At 36.2% G+C, this 24,178-nt stretch overlaps 1 long non-coding RNA gene across 1 annotated transcript in view; it reads left to right on the top strand.

The window, feature by feature from the left end:
* The window catches only part of LOC129534231 (uncharacterized), a 60,662-nt gene extending 40,046 nt beyond the window's left edge, over positions 1–20,616 (top strand). Inside the window, exons 2-3 of the long non-coding RNA XR_008680736.2 lie at positions 17,415–17,593; positions 20,469–20,616. This is a non-coding gene — a long non-coding RNA (uncharacterized lncRNA). The remainder of the gene's footprint in view (positions 1–17,414; positions 17,594–20,468) is intronic.
* Positions 20,617–24,178: the final 3,562 nt, after the last annotated feature.

Here is a 24,178-nt window from a genome sequence, read left to right as displayed (position 1 = left end):
TTGGCTATGATGGTCTCGATCTCTTGACCTCATGATCCACCTACCTCGGCCTTCCAAAGTGCTGGGATTACAGGCGTGAGCCACTGCACCCAGCCTTTATATCTTGATTTTTACTCAGGCATATACATATATATGTAAAAAATATCATTCTTTACTTAAGATGAGAGTGCTTTATGCACGTTCCTGTATTCCATGCTATCTTTCAATTAAATAGAATAAATAAAACAAAAATATTAATATTCAAATCCCAGGAAAGAAGAGCAAATATGAAAATATGGAATTATTTAATAAATTATAAAACATACCAATTTTATAATTATCATTTTCTAAGCTAAACCTCAAAATTTTTGCAAAAAGCAAGATTTTATTTTCACATTGTGACAGGCATTGTTATTATTTGTATTATACTAAATTTGGCTCATCTTTTACTCTAATCTTTTTTTGGACTAAGCCTTGTCATAACCTAATTCCTATCATTTTTCCCTTTTCACTGATAGTGGAAAATTGTATATTTCTATTAATTTGCAGTTGCCAAATATTCACACAAATGTTAGTTGAGTGCCTACTATATGCCAAACATTGTGCTAGGTACTGGTGACACATATTTACACGAGACATTATCTCTTCTTTTTATGTCTTCACATTTTAGTCTAAAACTCAGTTACGATACTTCAGTTGCACTATATTCCAGAATTTTTAAATGGCAGAAGCCAAAATGATTATTATACATTGAAAACAAAACTAAAAAATAACTTTAGTTGATATTCAAACGAAATTAATTTACCTCCATTTTGCTTCTACTAAGCTTCTGGAAGTTAAAATTATTCTAGGTTAATTTAAAAAAAAAAAGTAAAACTTTGAATTTCAGATAATTAAAAAATATATTAAACTTGATCATCACAGCAGTACTTTTGAAACTGCAAGTTATTATTTAAATGATTAATTATTTAAATTACTAATTAAATGATATTTTAATAATATATGTTATCATTTAAATGATATGTTTACGCTATTAAAATTTTCTTAGAACTGTGTAAATAGCTGGTATTATTTTATAAGATAATTATTTAAAATTCCCTGCTCTAGATTATTTTTCCATTTAATGTTCCATTTCTCAGTAGTAATCACTCAGTGAATAAAATAATCTTTTATGACTTTGATATTCTCAGAGACTAGCAAGTTAGCTTGCTTCCTAAGGTTTCAAGCTCAGTTTTTAAATAGGAGATTATAGCGCTCAATTTTTCAGATGTCACTCATTGAGAATACTTGAATATAGGTACTCAACTCCTGTGACTCTCATCTTTCAAAGCACTAAGTACAAATTGATCTTCCAAAAAGTGTGCAAATGATGCACAATATGCTGAGCAGTATGTGATCATTTGAGCAAAAGATTTGAAAACAGTGAGTTACTGTGAAACCCCTGGAGACCTTTTTATAATTCAGGCACAGAGAGCCCCCATTCTGAAAGGTAATATATCTTTTTAAACACCCAGTTTTCCTGTTCTCATCTCCCAAGGTTTCATTTCATAAAAAAATGTTAGTTGACATTATAAACAGATGCCAGAATGCACTCATCCAGCTCATGAAAAATTCAGCATGAGTTTAGCAAAGCATAGCAAAATCACTTATTAGGGGAAAATGCGTAGTCTGATAGATGACCATGATTATCAGGTAAACTATTCATTTCTCTTCACAAAGCAATCACCCAGTGAAGACTCACTCGTTATTCACAGGTTGTCAGGGAATAGGATGTGAGCAGCAAAGATGTGGTGTGAGTGAGCAGCTTTGCCATGTAAGTTGCAGAGAAATGCTGGAATGCACAAAAGCTGAGTGCTGTTTAACAAGTCCAATTGATGCCAGGGAAAACATGAAATCTGGAGCCACAGACTTGCAATGGAACTACTATCAAACTAGCATATCAGTGCTACAGAAATAGGCTAAAGCCATGTGAAGTCATCAGAGCCTAGAAATTATTTTTTCCACAAGCTAAAATCTAACTTCATTAGAGATATAAACACAAATTCATGGCAATTCCAGTTTCAAATCTTCTCAAGAACAAAAATAATCTTAAACTAGAAGCAGCACCCAGTAGGTTGCATGTTAAAACATTTCTGTCAGAGATTGAACTTTGAAATGATTAGCATTCAATCTATCAGATTATAGATTATTTTATACTCTGTAAGCATTAGAAAATCCAATTGTGTTTTAGGATTTGTGAAAAAATTAAAATTATAGTTGTGTATAGTACAATTTTGTAAGAAAAATTCTTTACCTTTTGAGCCAATTTGAGCCACCTTTTATTCTCATTCAGATTTTCAGTGAATATTTATAATCTATGTTGTTCAGTTGTATTTGAAGTTGGTTGTGAGGATGAGCTGTAGTCAGAATAGTTCTGCTCTCCCATGTCTGCAGCAGTCATGGAGGACGTGATGTCACTTATCTTAACCAAAAACACAGGGGTTTTGTCTTCTATCTAGAAAGTAATGTCTTCATAGCTTATCCATAATTCAATCCTATTTTATGTCAGGGTTTATCTGGACCAGAGAGTTCTTATGTGGCTTGTAGCTGGGGCACATCAATGTACTAGTTTATTCTGCAATGCAGGATTCAACCCTTTTTAAGAAATAACTTTTACAAAAATTAATAGACTTTATTTTTTAGCTAAGTTTTAGGTTTACAGAAAAATTCAGCAAAAAATATAATTCCCAAATACTCACTTTTCCTCCCACACCACACAGTTTCTGCTATTGTTAATATCCTCCATTAGTGAGGTACATATGTTACAGTTGTTATTGATTATATTGATTAATTATATTGGCAATATAATTAATCCAATATTGACACATTATTACTAACAAAAGTCCATCGTTTACATTAGTATACACTGTATGTATTGACTATTCAGTGGGCTTTCACAAACACATGTCATGTTCCCACCATTACAGTATCCTAAAGAGGTTTCATTTTCCTAAAAATCCTGTGTTCTACCAATTCATCCTCTTCCTGCCTCCTGCGAGAACACTGGCTATTATATTATTATTTTTACTGTCTCCATAGCTTTGTCTTTTCCAGAATGTCATATACCTGTAGTCATACAGCATATAATCTTTGTAAATTGGCTTCTTTCACTTAGAAATATGCATTTAAGTTTACTTCATGTCCTTTTGTAGCTGTGTAGCTCATTTATTTTTATTTCTGAATAATAAACACTTCATTAAATGGATGTGCCAAAGTTTGTTTATCCATTTATCTATGGAAAAATATTTTGTTTACATCCAAGTTTGGCAATTTGGCAATTTATCTATGGAAAGTATTTTGTTTGCATCCAAGTTTGGCAATTTGGCATTTTTAATGAAAAAAAGTGCACTATAAACATTTGTGTGCAAAATTTGTGTGAACATTAATTTTCAACTTATTTGGGTAAATGCCTAGGAGCATGATTGCTAGATCATAGGTTAAGACTACATTTAACTTTATGCGAAACATCAACCTCTTCCAAAATGACTTCTCAACAACAATCAATGAGAGTTTCTGTTGCTGTACATGCTCTCCAGCATTTGGTATTTTCAGTGATTTTTAAAATTTTTTTATTTTAGCCATTCTAATAGAAGTGTAGCGATTTCTCATTTTCATTTGCAATTCACTAATGATATATGATGTTAAGCATATTTTCATGTGCTTATTTGCCATCTGTATATCTCTATTTTTGAGATGCCTATTTGAATCATTTGTTCAATTTTTAAAAATTGACAAATTTTATATATTTTCAGGGTACAATGTGTTGTTTTGATACACGTATACATCATATAATGATCAAATCAGGGTAATTAGCATATACAACCATTTATAGTTTCTTAGTGGTGAGAACAAAATCCTCTCTTCTAGCTGTTTTGATATAGACAATACCTTGTTGTTGAATATAGACATCTACTGTACAATAGGACACCAGAACTTGTTCTTCCTTTCTAACTCTATACCCGTTTACTATCTTCTCCCTGTTGCCCTTTCCCCTTACCCTCTCAAGTCTCTGTAACCACTGTTATATTCACTATTTATGAGATCAACTTTTTCTCGATTCTATATATGAGTGAGAACATGTGGTATTTGTCTTTCTCTATCAGGTTTATTTCATTCAACGTAATGTCCTCCATGTTCACTCATGTTACAGATGACAGGATTTCATTATTTTTTATGAAAGAATGGCATTTTTATGTATATATTAGTAGTATTTTATTATGTTATATGTAATGATTATATAATATATACAATTTATATAAGCAATATATATACATTTATGTAAATTTATATATTATATATATGCACCACAGTTTCTTTATCCATTCATCCATTATTAGACACTGTTTGATTCCATATCTTGGTTATTGTAAATAGTACCACACTAAACTTTGGAGGAAGATATCTCTTAGACATACTGATTTCAGTTACTTTGGATGTATATACCCAGTAGTGGCATTGCTGGATCATATGGTAGTTCTGTTTTTAAATTTTTGAGAAATCTCTCTACTATTTTCCATAATGGCTGTACTAATTTACATTCTTATCAGCAATGTACAAGGGTTCCCTTTTCTCCATATTCTCACCAACACTTGTTATCTTTTTTCTTTTTGATAATAGTCATTGCAACTGGAATAAGATGATATCTCACTGTGGTTTTGATTTGCATTTCCCTGATGATTAGTGATGTTGAGCAATTTTTAATATACCTGTTGGCTGTGTTTTTTTTTTTTGAGAAATGTCTCTTAAAATCTTTTGCCCATTTAAAATTGAATTATTGGTCTATTTGCTATAGAGTTGTTTGCGTTCCTTATATATTCTGGATATTAACCCCTTGTCAGAGGTATAGTTTGCAAATATTTTCTCTAATTCTGTAGGTTGTACCTTTACTCTGTTAAATGTTTTTATTGCAGCGCAGAAGCTTCTTTAGTTTGATGTAGTCTCATTTGTCTATGTTTGCTTGTGTTGCCTGTGCTTCTGAATCCTCATCCAAAAAAAAGATATTTCACTAGTCCAGTGTCATGAAGCATTTTTTCTTGTGGTTTTCTTCTAGTAGTTTCATAGTTCCTGGTCTTACATTTAAGTCCTTAATTTATTTTGAGTTGATTTTTGGCATATGATAAAATATAGAGGTCCATTTTCATTTTTCTGCATGTGGACATATGATTTTCCCAGCACCATATACTGACAAGACTGTTCTTTCCCCAATATGTGTTCTTGGTTGTCAAAAATCAATTGACAGTTTATGTATGAACTTATTTCATAACTCTGTATTCTGTTCTGGTGGTCTGTGTTTCTTTTTAAATGCCAATACCATATTGTTTTGTTTATGATAGCTTGGTAGTATATTGTTAAGTCAGGTAGTTTCGTGGCTTCAGCTTTTCTTTTTCTTAAGATTTGATTTGCCTGTTAGTAGTCTTTTGTGGTACCATGTGAATTTTAGGATTGTTTTGTATATTCTGTAAAAGGTTACTAGTATTTTGGTGGGAATTGCATTGACTCTGTAGATTGTTTTGGGTAGTATGGACGCTTTAACAATATTAATTCTCCCAATCAATGAACACTGGATATATTTCCATTTATTTGTGTCCTCTTCAACTTTTTCATCAATGTTTTATAGATTTCATTGTAGAGATCTTCCCCCGCCTTAGTTAAACTTGTTCCTAGGTATCTTGTTTTTTTTTAATCTTTTGTAAGTGGAATTGTTTTCTTGATTTCTTTTTCAGATAGTTCATTACTCAGGTACAGAAATACTACTGATTTTTGCATGTTGATTTTATATCCTGCAACTTTACTGAATTTGTGTATTAGTTCTAACAGTTTTTTTAGTGGAGTCTTTAAGGTTTTCTATTTATTAAATCATATCTGTAAACAGAGACAGTTTGATTTCCTACTTTCCCATTCAAATGCCTCTTTATTTTTTTTCTCTCGTCTAATTGCTCTAAGACTTCCAGTACTATGTAGAATAGAAGTGGTGAAAGTGGGCATACTTGCCTTCTTCCAGATCTTAGAGGAAAAGCTTTCAATTTTTCCCTGATTACTATGATTTAGCTGTGGATTTTTCATATATAGCCTTTATGGTGTTGAGGTACGTGCCTTCTATACCTAATTTGCTGAGTTTCTATTATGAAGAGATGTTGGATTTTATCACATGCGTTTTTCTGCATCTATTGAAATGATCATATGATTTTTGTCCTCCTTTCTGTAAATGTGGTATATCACATTTTTTGATTTGCATGTTCTAAACCATCCTTGCATCCTTGGGATGAATTCCATCTTATCATGGTGGATGATCCTTTAAATGTGCTGTTGAACTTGGTTTGCTAGCAACTTGTTGAAGATTTTTGCACCTATTTTCATTAGTAATACTGGCCTATAGCTTTCTTTTTGTGTGTGTGTCCTTCTCTGGTTTTGGCATCAGGGTAACAGTGCGCTTGTAGAATAATTTTAGGAGTACTTTCTTCTTCAATTTTCTGGAATAGTTTGAGAATAATTGATGTTAGTTATTTGACTCTTTTATCTTTCTCATTTATGTGTCTGCTCCAATGTCTTTGTGGTTACAACAGGATTAACATAAAGAATCTTGTTATAATATACTATTTAAGCTGATGACAACTTAAACTTTGGTCATCTAAAAATACTCTAGACTTCTACTCTCCCCCTCAATTTATATTTTTATTGCCTTAATTTATACCTTTGTATATATTGTGTGTTCTTTAACAAGTAATTGTAGCTTAGTTATATTTGAGACTTTTCACTCTTAACATTTATACTAGAGGTTTGAAGGATTCACATAGCACCATTACAGTATTGTTTTATTCTGAGTTTGATTATGAAATTACCTTTACTAGTGAGTTTTATACTTTTACTTTTATACTATCATGTGTTCAGCTGGCCTGTGTTTGGTTTCCACACTGTGCAGGACTGCCTATTCCTTAGGGGTAGGGCATTCTGTGGATTTGGGCAACATAGTCATGGCTGTTTTGCTGAGCCCAGAATCCAAAGGCCAGAGTCTAGCAGTGGCTCTGATTTCAAGATTGCACCATGCAGTGGCACTTACAGTCACTGAGGGTGAGGGAGGTGCTCAACTTGGGCCCCTACTCTGGAGCAATGCAGCTACATGATTTCAAGGCAGCTCCCTAAATTATGCTCAGTGTCTGTGATGACTGCTGGATTCTTCTGAAGCAAGGACTGCAGGTATCTGAAGTCACGGTGGAGGCTTTTGGGGGTCCTCTGTTTACTTCTTCCCTGCTTGAGGAAGTCTCTCCTGGCTCTTAAATAATCCTTATGGGGGATAAGAGGGAGCAGAGACGGGATGCTTTGTTTTCCTCTCCTTACTGCTGTCATGGGTTTATGTGCACCACAGTGATTTCACCAGTTCATCGCTGTACAGCAGTACTCTCTTTCGGAGACTTTAGTTGAATTTTAGTTGTTTATTTGTTGTTTTGTTTTTGTGGGAGGATGAGCACCAGTTACCTCTAGTCAACAATCTTGCTGATGTTGCTCGTCCTACTAGGACTCACCTCTTAGCACACATAGGGAATTGAATTGCATTCAGAAATAAGGATGCATCCCTCATATATAATTCACATTTCAATAGGCTCCACTGCTGCTATGATCCAATAAAAGACCCGTAAGGAAATACGTGTCTATCTAAAAGGCAGATTTGGAAACCTAGTCCCATTTCATTAAACAGTAACTCCCTTTTGGAGAAACTGTGGAGTATGACTGCGCAAGTTACACGAGATTAAATAGCAAACCACTACAAAGTAATATTCAGGCTAAAGGGAACTGAAGTTTCAGTTCAATTTGTCTTCCTATGAAACCCTATATGCAATCAAACTAGTCAGGCCAAATCTGTCCTAGAGCTGTGGAATCAAAGGACCAGAACAGGGTCATTAAGAGTTGGCCTGGTCTGTCTTCCTATCTTGGCACTAGATTATAATCAAAAGACCAGGTGAAAATTGGGCCTTGAGTAAGTTCACTAAAGAAACTATTTCTTATAAATAAGTGCTTACAATCACAAAGACAAAGAAAAATGTTGTACTGTGAGATCTTGGACTTGATTTTCTATTTCTCCTTATCTTTCTTTTTTTTATATATGTTTTTTATTATACTTTAAGTTTTAGGGTACATGTGCACAACATACAGGTTTGTTACATATGTATACATGTGCCATGTTGGTGTGCTGCACCCATTAACTCATCATTTACATTAAGTATATCTCCTAATGCTATCCCTCCCCCCTACCCCCACCCCACAACAGGCCCTGGTGTGTGATGTTCCCCTTCCTGTGTCCATGTATTCTCATTGTTCAATTCCCACCTATGAGTGAGAATATGCAGTGTTTGGTTTTTTTGTCCTTGCAATAGTTTGCTGAGAATGATGGTTTCTAGCTTCATCCATGTCCCTACAAAGGACATGAACTCATCATTTTTTATGGCTGCATAGTATTCCATGGTGTATATGTGCCACATTTTCTTAATCCAGTCTATCATTGTTGGACATTTGGCTTGGTTCCAAGTCTTTGCTATTGTGAGTAGTGCCGCAATAAACATATGTGTGCATGTGTCTTTATAGCAGCATGATTTATATTCCTTTGGTTATATACCCTTCTGCTTATCTATCATTTCCTGCTTTACACCAGCCTTTGAATTCTGAAGTCCACAATTAATGGCCTTTCTCTTTTAGTGATTATTTTGCATGTAGTTAGTCTTTGACAAGTTTTAAACTCTTTTAACAACACTTGAGTGTGGTGCATTTCTTTACACCCTTTACATTTAAAAGTGTCCAAAACTAGATGTGGATTAACATTTAAGAACTGAACAGTAAGTACAGGGAAGCTTATGGAGAAACACTGAAGCCAACAGAGAAAGAGCTGTTGGAGGATGAAAAACGAGGTAGGAACTAGTGGGAGGCCATGCAGCCCAGGTTGGTCACAACAAATAGTTCTATCAGCAGTGAATAATTTTTAGGGAATAATGAGTAGGAAGAGATTTTTGAAAATGAGCAGGCTAAAGCATAGGCACAAATAAAACCAGCCTTTTTCATATGCCTACACTGGTTAAGCCAATGACTCATAGAGGCTTTCTCCATCTTGGCATGTTCCATTCTTTTTTTTTTTTTTTTTGCCATTATGAATGTAATTTTTATTTTTTTCTTATTCAATATCTTTTTGTATATATTTTTATTATTATACTTTAAGTTCTAGGGTACATGTGTACAGTGTGCAGGTTTGTTACATATGTATACATGTGCCATGTTGGTGTGCTGCACCCGTTAACTCGTCATTTACATTAGGTATATCTCCTAATGCTATCTCTTCCCTATCCCCCCACCCCACAACAGTCCTTGGTGTGTGATGTTTCCCATCCTGTATCCAAGTGTTTTCATTGTTCAGTTCCCACCTATGAGTGAGAACATGCGGTGTTTGGTTTTCTCTCCTTGTGATAGTTTGCTGAGAATGATGGTTTCCAGCTTCATCCATGTCCCTACAAAGGACATGAACTCATCCTTTCTGATGGCTGCATAGTATTCCATGGTGTATATGTTCGGCATGTTCCAGTCTATCACTTGATCTGTTCTACTTCCTCTTTCTTTCTTTCTTTCTTTTTTTTTTTTTTTTTTTGAGACAGAGTCTCACTCTTGTTGCCCAGGCTGGAGTGCAATGGCATGATCTCGGCTCACTGCAATCTCCACCTCCCGGGTTCAAGTGGTTCTCCTGCCTCAGCCTCCTGAGTAGCTGGGATTACAGGCATGTGCCACCACACCCAGCTAATTTTGTATTTTTGGTAGAGTCAGGTTTCTCCATGTTGGTCAGACTGGTCTTGAACTCCTGACCTCAGGTGATCCACCTACCTCGGCCTCCCAATGAGCCACTGCGCCCAGCCTACTTTTTTCCAGATGGCTCCTTTCTTAGAGATTCTACTAGGTGGTAGTAAGTTCTGTATCACTGCAAGATTCAGTTTTCTACCTCCTTTTCCTCCCTTTCTCCCTTCCTTTAGCAATTAATACAGCTCAGATACAGTCCATAATCTAGGTGCTGGAGATACTTCAGTGAACATAATTCTTGCCTTGGGGTTGCTCATAAACTGTTGTGTGAATAAAACAAATTTTACATATATTTTTATTTTTCTTCACATCCACTAAGGATTTGATACCCAATCTAATTAAACACTGAAAAAATTGTGAAGTCACCTGTATTAGTCAGCTTGGGCTGTCATAACAAAATTCCATAGATAGCGTGGCTTAAGCAACAAAAATTTATTTCTTCACAGTTCTGGAGGCTAGAATTCCAACATCAAGGTGGCAGTATGGGTAGATTCTGGTGAGAGATCTCGTTCTGGCTTGTAGATGGCTGCCTTCTTGCTGTGTCTTCACATGGTGGAGAGAGAGTTCTGGTGTCTCTTCCTCTAATTATAAGGATACCAGTTCTATTTGTTCAGGGCTCTACCATTATGACCTCATGTAACATTATCACTTTCACGACTCTATTTCCAATACAATCACGTGAAGGGTTAAGACTTCAACATACAAATTTTAGGAAAACACAGTTTGGACCATGGCATCACCCAAGTGACTCTTCAGTGATGTTTCTCTTCTCCCACTTTGAACCCATCTAAGGTTCCATCATTCTAGTCTAACCACTCTGGTCAATTATTTAATATTAAATAATTTCCAGGTCAAAAACCTTCTGTCTTCTGTTTTTTTACCTCCTCACTCATAGAATTTGATACATAAGTACCATAGCACTTTGATATATAATTAGTTATGTGTTTTATCTCCCCTGGTAAACAATAAGCACCTCAAAGGTAGCGTTCCAATGATCCGTTGCTGTGTTACAAATCACACAAAAACTTTGTGACCTAAAATGAGAATCACTGTTTGATTACTTTGCATAGTTTTGTGAGTCAGGAATTAGGGGAGGGCTTGGCTGGATGGTTCTTGCTTAAAGTCTTTGTAATAGTCTTCTTGGGCTGCCATAACAAGAAGTCCAAGATTAAGGTGCCAGCAGGATTGGTTTCTTGTGAGGCCTCTTTTTCGGGCTTGCAGACACTAACTTCTTACTTTCTTCTTTGGCCTTTCTTCTGTATATGTGTGGAGAGAGAAAGGTCTCTGATATCTCTTTCTCTTCTTGTATGGACACCAAATCTATTGGATTAGAGCCCCACTCTTATTACCTCATTTAATCCTAATTACCCCCTTAAAGACCCTATCTCCAAATATAGTTGCTTTGGGGGTTAGGGCTTCTACATAAGAATGAGAAGGGACACAATTCAATAGTCTCTTATGTGGTTTAGTCAGATAGTGGATGGAGCTGAAATATAGGGGGTTGGAGAAGCTGGGAGCTGATTCCCTTGTTCTTGCTCTTGTGTTATTCCCTCTCCCCCTACTTTTTCTCTCTCCACATATTTATAGGATCACTCTGCGCTGCCTCCAGGTTGACCTGTTTGGGCTTATTGGACTGCTTATATGGCATCTGACTTCCCCCAGACCAAGTGTCTCAAGACAGCAAGGCCGAAGAACATGGCATTATTATGGCCTTGTTTTGAGATTGCATCCCTTCTAACATACTGTATTTCTTGAGGCAAAATCCCACAGAGGTTCAGGGGCATAGACTCTACCTTTGGATTGGAGAAATATCAAAGTCATATAGTAAGAAGAGCATACTGGTTTGTTGGCATTATTGCTGCTATTTTTGGAAAATATGATTTGTCTTAGGAAGGACCCAGGTTTCCATCAGTTTTCTTACCTCCATGTCTAACACAGGCCCAATAAGGGAATATGTCCTATAAATAATTTTCAAATTGGTTAATTACTGTTAGCTCATGTGCATATGTTTTTCCAATGGAACCTTCTATGAAAGTCTTTTTTGTCTCACTCGTTGTTTATAGTTATAATTGAAAACATAAGAGATATTTAGGATACAAAAGCAGTAGTAGGACTCATGAATAATACCTAAACATATTTCCATGTCAAGTGTACTAAATCCAGAACCAACCTAGGATGCCATTTTACTTGACATTGGCTAATTGACAATGGTTATTGTCTTCATACTGGATCTCTTTTATGGTCTACTTCTTTATTTTAAAATAGACACTTTAGAAGTAAGGGTTCTCCAGATGAACAAAAGCAATAGATGTGCGTGTGCACACACACACACACAGAGAGAGAGAGAGAGAAAGATTTTTTAAAAATTCTTAGTCTTTAGACATCCTGGGAACCCAAGGATGAGTTGATGCTGCAGCTCAAATCCCAAAGCAGTCTTCTGTCAGAATTTTCTCTTCTTCAGGATAGGTCCGTCATTTGCTTAAGGCCTTTAACTGATGAGATGAGGCCCATCTACATTACGGAGGTTAGTCCACTTTACTCAAAGTCTATGATTTAAATGTTAATCTCATCTGAAAAATGCTTTCACAGCAACATCCAAATGTGTTTGACCATATATCTTGGTATCATGACCTAGCCAAGTTGACGCATAAACTTAATCATCACAGACACTAATGACAGGGTTGGTCAGTGCTTTCACTCGGAACATTTAAAAACTTTAAACCCACATCAGACAGAGACTTTATTCATGAAGTTATCTGAAATAACTACTGTCTGCATTCCACAATTTCCTCTTTGCTGAATTGACTCTGTATGTGCAAGATCCTGAATGAGACATGGTGTTACAGTGTCAGGCTAACTACAATAATAAACCCAACATTGTAGTGGCTTAACGCAATGCAAATTTATTGCTCACAAAAATGCCTAATGTCCCTGAGATAAATCAGACATGTAGGCTCTTTTTAGTTATGCCTCTGCCTTCTTCTCTATTTTCAGCATCCTTTCTACTCAGCTGGTATATAGGGAAAGGGAGACAGTAAAGAAGAAGCCTTGCTGAGATGGAAGGGAGGTGTGAAATACATTTACCAGTGTCTCCAAGAATCAGAGGAAATCATAAACATTGGTGAACAATCTTAGGCTCAGACAGAGGCCATCATTTAGGGACATGGCATTTGTTGGGACTGCCCTCTATCCAGCAGTGAACATAGGAGTCGTAACAGAACAGGAACTCCAATTAGGAGGAATTCACATTCTCTTCAGAGAGCCTTGCCTCTTTATTGGGATATGGCTAACAATGTACTACTTTCCATTCTGTAAATATACATGAGGTATATATATTCCTTCCATTTTAACTACCTATTTTAGTTTAAGTCTTTATGAAGAGAGAAGATTCTACAAAATTTCTCTTTGCTGGAAAACAAGAGATTAAAAGCAAGACTCCAGTCTTTAGATCAATCACTGGTTCCATATGGTGAATGTTCTCTTTGATGGCATCATTTAGAACTTCAAGAAATTTTGCTCAGATTTAAAATTCTCATTATGGGCTTTGCCAAAGCAGCTTAATGCAAAGCAATCTTAGCTTTAAAAATTTAGAAATTGCTGAGGAGATATACAGTTTAGAGCCAAAAACTGAAACCTGTGAGATAAAATGGGTCAGAGGAAAAAAATTCTAGCACATTCTAAAAGACTACTGCTCTCTGAAAATAAAATACCTTCATTATGGTTTTTAATAGTTCTTTTCTATATAGAGCTACATTCATTCTTCTGTAGCTTGTAGGTCCCACCCCAATTTATAGGAAAACATGACATATAGCTGATAGAGATTTTTCTTAACATTTGCCACTTCCTTCAGCTTTGGAATGAATCCCAATTGGAATTGGTATTATAAGTTACATGTTTTCTCTGCTCTTCAAGCAATATTGATCTCCTTCAAATCCATTTCTTTGTCTTCTAGAAAAACAGACATCTCTGTTTCTGCAGCATGTCCTATATGGCTGTTTTCAGTGGACAATAAAAGAAAATACATTCATTTTCCCCCAAGAAGCACTATATTCTGTCATTATATTAACCCTGGCCTATCTTAGAGCTTTTTGGTGTCTCTTAATTTTAACCCCTTTCCATAACACCATCTTATTGTTACTGGGTTTCGGGATATATTGGTAACTTAACTATTTTACCTGCAAAGGTGTTTTCCGTATTTTATGTGGACTCCCATAGTGCTTATATTTTCTTCCATATTTTAATGTTTGCTGAATTGACATATGCATAATTTTCCTTGCGTATTTTTCCACTCAGATTTTTAAGTATCACTATCTTCTCTATGGTAAAAAGAACCAAGTAATATTTCTTTAAATAGAATAGAAAAGAGATAATAAGCAGCAGGAAATTGTGCAGACCCATCACAGTGATAGATTGGCAATATCTTTGTAATTATTTCTATCATAACTCTTACAGTGATAACACACAATGACTTCAATAGAAGATATACGTATTTAAGTTTCCTTGGGAATGTCAAACACAATATGCTAGAGAGAGGTGCAAGGCATATTGCCGCACATTCATAATGCCAACAAATTGGAAACAACCTGATTTAAAATTTCTTTTTTCAAAACTAATGCTTTCTTTGCTCTATCCCCTCTATTTTCTACACAATGTATGGGAGGAATAGGCAAAAAAATATTCTCAATTTGCAGTGGAGATGGAAGGAAACGAGAGAATCAACATTTTTTGAGCAACCTCTTTGGGTCAAGATTTCACATAAATTGCCTCATTGCTTCTCACAGCAATGTTCTGAGTCCTATGTGTGTATAATTTTTCCCACCATATGTATGAGGAAATGAAGACTCAGTTCAAGCAATAAACCAAAGGTTGAATTGCTAACAAGAAGCCACAAAGGGATTTGAATTAACTCAATGTGACATCAACTCTGGATGACTATGACACTATGTGGTGGGGCGTGAGAAGAAAAAGAAGCATGTGGCATCCATAGATTGGCTTTGAGCACATTAATGTGTCATTCATTGAAAGAATATTTAGCTATCTTCAAATCTATCCATTTTAGTGTTTGATGAAAGCTGAGCAAGTATAATTCGATTAGTTGTGATGTGGATATGTTCAAAGTGATGGTAAAGACTGAATTTGAACTTAAAGAGACATTCATGATCTCATAGATGACTAAATTAAAATAACTGAAGGGTCATTAAACACACAGGATTGATAACTAAAGCATCTTGCTGAATGATTTTCTTTGGCTCTCTTTGAGAATGGGGGAACATAAATTACCATCTTTTCCAAGTTAAGTAGATGAGAGAGAATATATTTTTCATAGTTTCTTCAACAACTAAGTATACCTTTATGAATTATCCTAACAATTGAATCTTTTATCCTGTGCTTCCTCAAACACTTAATGTACCATAATACTTTGCATAGTGATTTATGCCTGGTCACCCAGGTTCTGTAAATGTGTTTGGAGTATTACATATACTATTCAGTGAACTGGTTAATAAGCTTTTTCAGGGCAGTGATCAGCTCTTTAAATGTTTTACTGGGGTGCATCAGGGAGAGGCATAATGGGAGAGAAGGGCAAGGAGGCCAATATTTTAGTAAAATATGTAGAGCAACATATAAGACTGAGAGGTAGTGAACATAAGAAGTTAGGAAAGCCAAAGAGAATGATATCATGAGTCAAAAGAAAGAAATCTAGAATGAGAGGAGAACCAAATACTGCAGAGAGGTTGAGAAGCATGGGGTTGACAAAAGGCTACTTGTTTTTAAGAAAGTGATCATTGACAATTTTACTAGACTGATGAGAAATTAAAGCAGACTATAGAGTGTTGATGAATGAACTGGAGATGAGAATATGGAGGCAAAAAGTATATATTATCTTATTTTTCTAGAAGCTTGATGATAAAGGAGTGGAAAAAGTTGGAGTGGTGACTTGAAGGGAAATTAAAACCAAGGACAGGTAGTTTTCAGATAAAATACTTGAGCATGTTTAGAGATGAAACAGAAGGAATAAGAGGTTAGGAATAGATTGGGGATAAGCAATAGAGGAGACATTATCAGTCAGTGCTAATCATGTGTGATCTGGTACCAGACAACTAGAGTTTGAAACTTGAATTTATAATAGATATTTATAAAAAGATTTTTATTAGTTCTGTGGACCTGGACAAACTTCAGTTTTGTCACTTACTTAAGAGGGATAATTTAGGGTTGTTGTGAAGATTAGGTGTTACAGTACTTTAAAGTGCTTAGTCCAGTGGCATGTGGTAAACATTAGATACACAACAGCTATTATTGTTGTTGTTGTTAGAAAGCTCCTAAACAGAAATCATAGATGAAGGTATTGGTGTAAAAAAGTAAATAAGCATCACCTTTTCTTACTGAGGAAGATAGTACTGATGATGTTATAGTTTACATGTAGGAGGTAAAATGAAGGAGAAAATATCAGATGGACTCAAGTTTTGTTTTTTTTTTTGTTTTTTTTCAAAGAAGGGAGTTAGATTATCAATTGGGAACAAATGCTTAATCATACTAGATTTGGTTTGAAACAACTTTGTTCCATTGACAAAGAGAATTATGCAATAATGATAAGTAAAATAATGGGTGGAAAACATTGAAGACTACTAAAGTTGAAAATCATAAATTTTATTGTAGGTGATCTTTACTGTTATGTCATTTTTCTCCAGTAGTTTGCAATAGTCCAGCAGAAAGAAATAGAAAAACAGGTATTTTTGTTCTTCAAAGTTGAGGATAGGAGAACTTGTTATGGTAAAAGTTTGGATGGCCAGGAGATTTGTGAAAGCTGGTAAGAAAGGAGTTGAAGTAGGGTTTAGACTGGATTGGGAAGGAAATGAGACTAGGAACGGATAATTTAACGGTAAATTATGTTGAGGTTGTAAAACAGGATCAGTAAATCCAGCTGTAGGAGGAGGAAGTTGAATCAGAGAAGGGAATTTCAGTAGTTCAAAATTTCAGGGGTGTAGATGTATAGATGTTGAGTGCCATAGTGATCTCCATGTTTACTGGTCAAGTTGAGTAAAGGTAAATTTAGAATAGTTTCATATTCTGTAAATGCAGCAGGGAGCATGCTGACAATTAGGCCTAAAATTTATTTATGGTGGCAGCAGAGATCCAGAGAATATTTACTCCTTGCCTTGTAAGTCTACTGTGTCAGGGTCAAAACTCTTATTGAGAAGGTATAGAATCCTGAGATTTGGGATGGGGACATTTGAGTCAAAACACTTGAAAACCTGAATCCTCACATTCCTCTGAAATCTCAGCGTGCAGATATGGCCGACTTTTCCTTGTTGAAGACAAATGTTCTACCATCTTCTGGAAGATGATATAGACAACACATGCTGACCTCCATCTCTCCTCTTGTATTAACATAACCCAACTGGGATAATGCTGGACTTTCTATAGAAAAGAAACGACCTAGTTAACGTGTTTCAGGAAGAGCCTGGAGAATATGTTTGGGGCTGGATTCTGGGGATAACTGAATTGAGGGAGAACAGAACTTAGTTGGATAAGATAGTTTATTGATATGGAAATGCTTTCTTCTGATATAGGATTTAACACTGCATCAAAGACCCCAAGAAATGCTATTAAAATGCAACTAAGTTGGTTCTTAGAAGTTTGGAGAAAGCAATGGCACACATTTAATGAAGCAGAAATGCTAGATTTGCTATAGCAGACAATGGAAGAAGAAACCAAGAGACTCGGAGAACATGCTGGAGGGATGTATTAGGTAAGCACAGAGGATACTCCATTTTCCACAGCAGCAAGTAATGTTCTCCTGAAAGGAACCAGCTTCACTGAGAAGCTCAGTGGTGGCCGTCCTCTGTGGGTTATGGCTGATGATAGAATTAGTGTTACAGAACTGTAGTCCCTAATTGCAATGGAAATGTTAGGATTTTGGAATAATCAAAGCCAGCTTACAGTATTTAAACCATTTGAAGCAAGATAAATGAGTGGCAGTGTCAGAGAGGCATGTGTATGTGTATGTTTGTGCATGAGTATGTGTGTGTGTTTCTGTGTATGTGTGTGCTGACTCACAGAAAGCTATGGAAATGTTTACTAGAACACGACATGCCTAGTGGTGTGATTTAAACCCTACAAAACGTAATTGCTCTATTTCATCAAATACAGAATGGTCTGCAAACTGGTGGGGCATCCCCTCAAATGTATAGTACAAATTGTTTCATCTTATAATTCTCATTACTTAGTAATAGTGCTCAGACCCATTTACAAGTGACTGAAAGATTTTAGTTTTCACTAGGGCTCAGAGCAGGTCCAGGATGGAATTGACATAATAGTCTGGGGTTTTTTGCATTTCCTGAGACTAAGCCTCAGCCAACATCAGTACTTGTGAACTGACAGAGTATGAGGCAGGAGTGGCCTCGCTTATCATTCCCAGTGGTCTACTGGGATAATTTGTGCTTCCTGTCCTCAAATTCTAGGTTCTGAGCAACTAGAATTCTTGTTCCGCAGAGTGGGGATGGGTCTACCAGGAGACACAGTATGAGTCATATTAAAATTGAAGGTATGGCTGCTGTATGTGCTGTATGGTCACTTTGGCTGCCAGGAGTATTGGCTGCTCTTAGCTTAGAGTTGAATACCTCTCTACCGATTGTTTTTATCCAAAGGGACCTGCCTTAAAAAGGTCATGCCCTTTCTTTGGGAACAACCCTGCTATCCAATGACTAGTCAATATGGGGTTTCAGGGACTCAGCCCTTTTGCCTCAATTCCAGGCACATATGAGGGGTAACCTCAGCTCTTGGACTTCCTGTGTGATTTTCTCAGTCCGCTGTTGTCTGTAACAGTTCAGTTTCCATTTCTGCCTAATTCTGCTTCCTTCACTTCCTTACAAATCTTGTTCCTAGGAGCAACCTTTAAGAAAACTACTACATGTAAATTTCTGTCACAGAGTCTGTTCTCTGAGTACTCAAACTAAGTAATATGGTTTGGCTCTGTGTTCCCCCCCAAATCTCATGTTGAACTGTAATCGCCATGTGTCGAAGGAGGCGTCTGGTGGGAGGTGATTTGATCACGGGGGCAGTTTCCCCATGCTGTTCTTGTGATAGTGAGGAAGGTTTCACAAGATCTGATTGGTTTCAAGGTGGCAGTTCCTGCCGGGCATGGTGGCTCACACCTGTAATCCCACCACTTTGGGAGGCCAAGACAGGCGGATTGCTGGAGCTCAGGAGTTTGAGACCACCGTGGGCAACATGGCAAGACTCTGTCTCTACCAAAAATACAAAAAGTTAGCCGAGCATGGCGGTGTGTACCTGTGGTCCCAGCTACTTGGGAGACTGAGGTGGGAAGATTACTTGAAGCTGGGTGGTTGAGGCTGCAGTGAGTCAAGACTGCGCCACTGCACTCCAGCCTGGGTGACAAAGCAAGACTCTGTCTCAAAAAAATAAAAATTAAAAGAAATAAACATGGCAGCTTCCCTGCTCTCTTTTTCTCCTGATGCGTTGTGAAGAAGGTGCTTGCTTCTCCTTCCCCTTCTGCCATGATTGTGTTTCCTGAGGCCTCCCCAGCCATGTGGAACTGGAAGTCAATTAAACCTCTTTCCTTTCTAAATTACCCAGTCTCAGGTAGTATCTTTATAACAGTGTGAAAACTAACTAATACACTAAGACAGTAGTGGATTGGAGAAGGTGAGTACACATGCCCTTAGGAAGCTACCTGAGTAGTTCAGGAGTGGCCTTCTTTATCTTAAACTTGCCAATTTACTTTCCAACTTCTAAATATAATTTTCAGTAAAACTTCTTCCGAAAGGTTTCATAAAATATCAGAGTATATTGTAGTATGTAAAGAAAATAATATTAAAATAAATTTATTTTATACAGAAATTGGACTTTATCGATTAGGGATTATTAACAGGAAAGTTAGGAAGAGAGATGCTTAATAACCAAGACAACTCATTATCCAGAACAGGTCCAGGTGTATAGTGGACACTCTATAATTGTTTGTTGAATCAATGCGTGAATGAAATGTTTAGTAGTATATTCTAATTTTTGTACTGCTACTAATATCCAAGTTAGTATGGTATTTAGGACAAAGATGATTCTCAGAAAATTCAGCCTTCTTTAGTTGTGTGACTAGGGTAAAATGTTTAATTTCTATGAAACTTTGTTTCTTTGAAAGCATTATGAAGGATAATGCAACTGTAGTAGTTTATAATTGCTACTATAATAAATTACTACAAATTTAGTGAATTTACAATGCAAATTTATTATTTTACAGTTCTGTAGGTGTGGTGCACAGAATAATGGCTCTCCAAATATGTCCACAAACTTATTGCCAGAACCTGTGAATACGTTACTTTACATGGTAAAAGAGATTTTAAAAATGTGATAAAGTTAAGGATTTTGAAATGGAAAGATTATTCTGGATTATTTGGGTAGACCCAATGCAATCATGATTCCCTGCCCCCCAACCCAGAGACACGGTCTTTCCCTGTCACTGTCAAGCTGGAGTGCAGTGGTGAAAACATGGCTCTCTGTAGTCTCAGACTCCTGGGCTCAAGTGATCCTCCCACCTCAGCCTCCTGGATAGCTGGGACTACAGCTGCATGCCACTATGCCTAACTAATTAAAATTTTTTTTTTTTGCAGATATGGACTCTCACTATGTTGCCCAGGCTGGTCTCAAGCTCCTGGGCTCAAGCAATCCTTCCACCTTGGCCTCCCAAAATGCTGAGATTACTGGAATGAGCCACTGTGCCTGGCCTATGTGAGACTTTATCAGAGGGAGGCCAACAAGTCCAGAAAGAAAGAGATGTGATGAAGGAAGCAGAGATTGGAGTGATGAAATTGCTGACCAGTACTGACATCTTGATTTTAGCCCAGTGAAATCTATTTCAGAGTTCTCACATCCAGAACTATAGGATAATTTATTATCAAATTTGATAAATTTGATATGGGTCTTGTGTGAAAATCAATGTGTCAACAGGGCTGCATTTCTTTCTGGAAGCACTAGGGAAAATCTGTTTCCTTGCCTTTTTCAGCTTATAAAGATTACACGCATTCTTAGATGCTGGATGCATTCCTTCCTCTCCAAATTCAGCAACACTGCATCTTTCCCTGACAAACTACAGCCAGGAAAGTTTATCCACTTTTAAGTATTCATGTTATTAAATTAGACCCACCCCCTCATCTTGAGATTCTTAATTACAGCTTCAAAATACTTTTTTGCGATGTAGGGCAATATATTCACAAGTTCAGGAGATCAGGATATGGATATCTTTTGGTGGTTGTGGGGAGGTTGCCTTATTTTGCTTATCACAGCCACTTACCTTGCAAGGATTATATTAATATAATTGGTGAAATATAAATATATAGCATAATGTAGTAAATGTTAACAGAGTTTTTTCTCTTTGGAGTTCAATCTCATATTCAATTCCTTTTATCTCCTTTGACATGTTCCAGTGGTTACACTATCCAAATTAAATATAGTGACTTGGTAGATGTTACTTTAGACTCATTTATTAAAACTGTTAAATAGTTTTCTTAATTTCCCTAGCTATCTGAACCTAACTTAAAATTATTGAAGAAGTATGTGAATTGGGTCAAAATAAGCTCACATTCAAGCATTTAGTTTTTAAGTTAGAACTGATCCTTGTCCATCCAACAAATATTTATGTAGTGGCTAGTATGAGCCAGGCACTCTTCTGGGCACTGGGGGTTCATTAGTAAATAAATCAGCTGAGCATCCATGTGGCTTTCAACTGAATTCAGTCTTGAAAGTAAATTGTCATTTTTCTTATGCCTATTCTTTATGTGCAAAGACTAGCATTATTTGCTTAAGGAGTATCTTTTTCTTTTAGTATTGTTTTAATTATTGTTTTCCTGTAGGGGGCTTATATACATATTTTTTATTATTATGCTTTAAGTTCTAGGGTACATGTGCACAACGTGCAGGTTTTTTATATATGTACACATGTGCCATGTTGGTGTGCTGCACCCATTAACTGGTCATTTACATTAGGTATACATCCTAATGCTATCCCTCCCCCCTCCACCCACCCCACGACAGGCCCCAGTGTGTGATCTTCTCCTTCCTGTGTCCAAGTGTTCTTATGGTTCAATTCCTGCCTATGAGTGAGAACATGCGGTGTTTGGTTTTCTGTCCTTGCGATAGTTTGCTGAAAATGATGGTTTCCAGCTTCATCCACGTCCCTACAAAGGACATGAACTCATCCTTTTTTATGGCTGCGTAGTATTCCATGGTGTATATGTGCCACATTTTCTTAATCCAGTCTATCATTGATAGACATTTGGGTTGGTTCCAAGTCTTTTGCTATTGTGAATAGTTCTGCAATAAACATACGTGTGCATGTGTCTTTATAGCAGCATGATTTATAATCCTTTGGGTATATACCCAGAAATGGGATGGCTGGGTCAAATGGTATTTCTAGTTCTAGATCCTTGAGGAATCGCCATACTGTCTACCACAATGGTTGAACTAGTTTACAGTCCCACCAACAGTGTAAAAGTGTTCCTATTTCTCCACATCCTCTATAGCCCCTGTTGTTTCCTGACTTTTTAATGATCACCATTCTAACTGGTGTGAGATAGTATCTCATTGTGGTTTTGATTTGCATTTCTCTGATAGCCAGTGATGATGAGCGTTTTTTCACGTGTCTGTTGGCTGCATAAATGTCTTCTTTTGGGAAGTGTCTGTTCATATCCTTCATCCACTTTTTGATGGGGTTGTTTGATTTTTTCTTGTAAATTTGTTTAATTTCTTTGTAGATTCTGGATATTAGCCCTTTGTCAGATGGCTAGATTGCAAAACTTTTGTCATTCTGTAGGTTGCCTGTTCACTCTGGCGGTAGTTTCTTTTGCTGTGCAGAAGCTCTCTAGTTTAATTAGATCTGCAGGGGGGTTATATTAAGTGTACCTTTATTTAAATTCTAGATCTGTGGGTTCTTGCAAAGTTCATATTTGTAGTAAATCATAAATTGCAAATGTCATTAAACATATATTCAATTAGAGAAATAATTAAATTGTTAACCATGCATTTTGGCAGTTTTCCAACTATCGTCAGCAAAAACAGCTGATTTAATCAATTGTGATTATAGATCAAAAGATGCATGACCAAAGCTTTTACATGTGTGACTGAGAAAGCATATTTTTATTCACTGAAAATAAAATTCCTTTTAAGGAAGGAACAGTCCTTACTTAGGAAAATAAAGATATGCAAATTTTAGGTCACTTGGAGTTGGAAAGAAAAACACCAGGAATTGAAGAAGATTTAACAAAAATACTAGAGTGACATTACTCTCTCTCTCTCTCTCTATATATATATATAGGATGATAAGCCAGCATTTTGAATCTTGAAAGTAGCAATGAGAAGGGAAAGAGAGAGATGGAGTCAAATAACGTGGAAAGAACCCAGAACCAGAATGGCCAGAATTGTCTAAAAGACTTAAAAAACAACAAAGATAACAAGTATGAAGTTGTTTTCTTTGCTGTGATGTTACTTCCTGCTCTCCATCTAGCCAAACTCTCTGTGAAGTGTGGCCTTTAAACACACATGGAATGGGATTTCTTTCTGGTGAAAGCTAAAGAAGAGGGATTGAAGTTCTAGTACAGAGCAGACAGAAAGGAACAACTTCATAACACAGAATGAAGACTAAAAATTCAGTATATATAGAAAAGGATAGCCAGAGGTGGTTCTAGAAGAGGAAAATTCCTGGGCCTTCAGGCCAGTCTTGTTCCTGTAAGGCAGAGTGAACCAGACTGACTCTGGATTATACAAAGTTTGATCTCAAGGTGCATAGCAATCATTTCTACATTACAAGCTGTATACTTCGATCTAATCACTTGTCACTTTCAGTCTTAGTTCACCTACAAAAACTGAATAAAAATTAAGGGCCTACCTAAGTGGGTTGCTGTGGTATTTAAATATTAAATAGTATCATTGCAATTGTTGTTATTGTAACTGCTAATATTGTCTCTTCTTTTTTTCTTTGTCTCTTTCATCCCTAGAGGCAGTAATTATTATAATAGTACTGTTAAAGACGATGAAGACTTACAGACATGGAGACAAAGAAGAATGGAAGTGGATATGAGCAAAATAAATATCTTTTCCTCCTACTTATCCAGAGTTCTCAAAATGTAGTTTATATTCACTGCCTCTCCTTCTTTATTTCTATTTACTCCTCCATGCACTTAGCTTTCTGCTACCAATTACTTTTTCTAAAATATTGCTTACATGAAGGATACAAATGTTCCAGCTGGCAAAATTTATTCTTCCCTTCTTTATTTTCATTGTGCCTTTCCTACATTGATGCTATTGATAACTGCTACTTCTTAAAATA

This window comes from Gorilla gorilla, chromosome 5 (assembly GCF_029281585.2).
Source record: "Gorilla gorilla gorilla isolate KB3781 chromosome 5, NHGRI_mGorGor1-v2.1_pri, whole genome shotgun sequence".
NCBI classification, from domain to species: domain Eukaryota; kingdom Metazoa; phylum Chordata; class Mammalia; order Primates; family Hominidae; genus Gorilla; species Gorilla gorilla.
The sequence above is the reverse complement of the archived record's forward strand: the minus strand, read 5'-3'. Positions and strand labels throughout refer to the sequence as shown.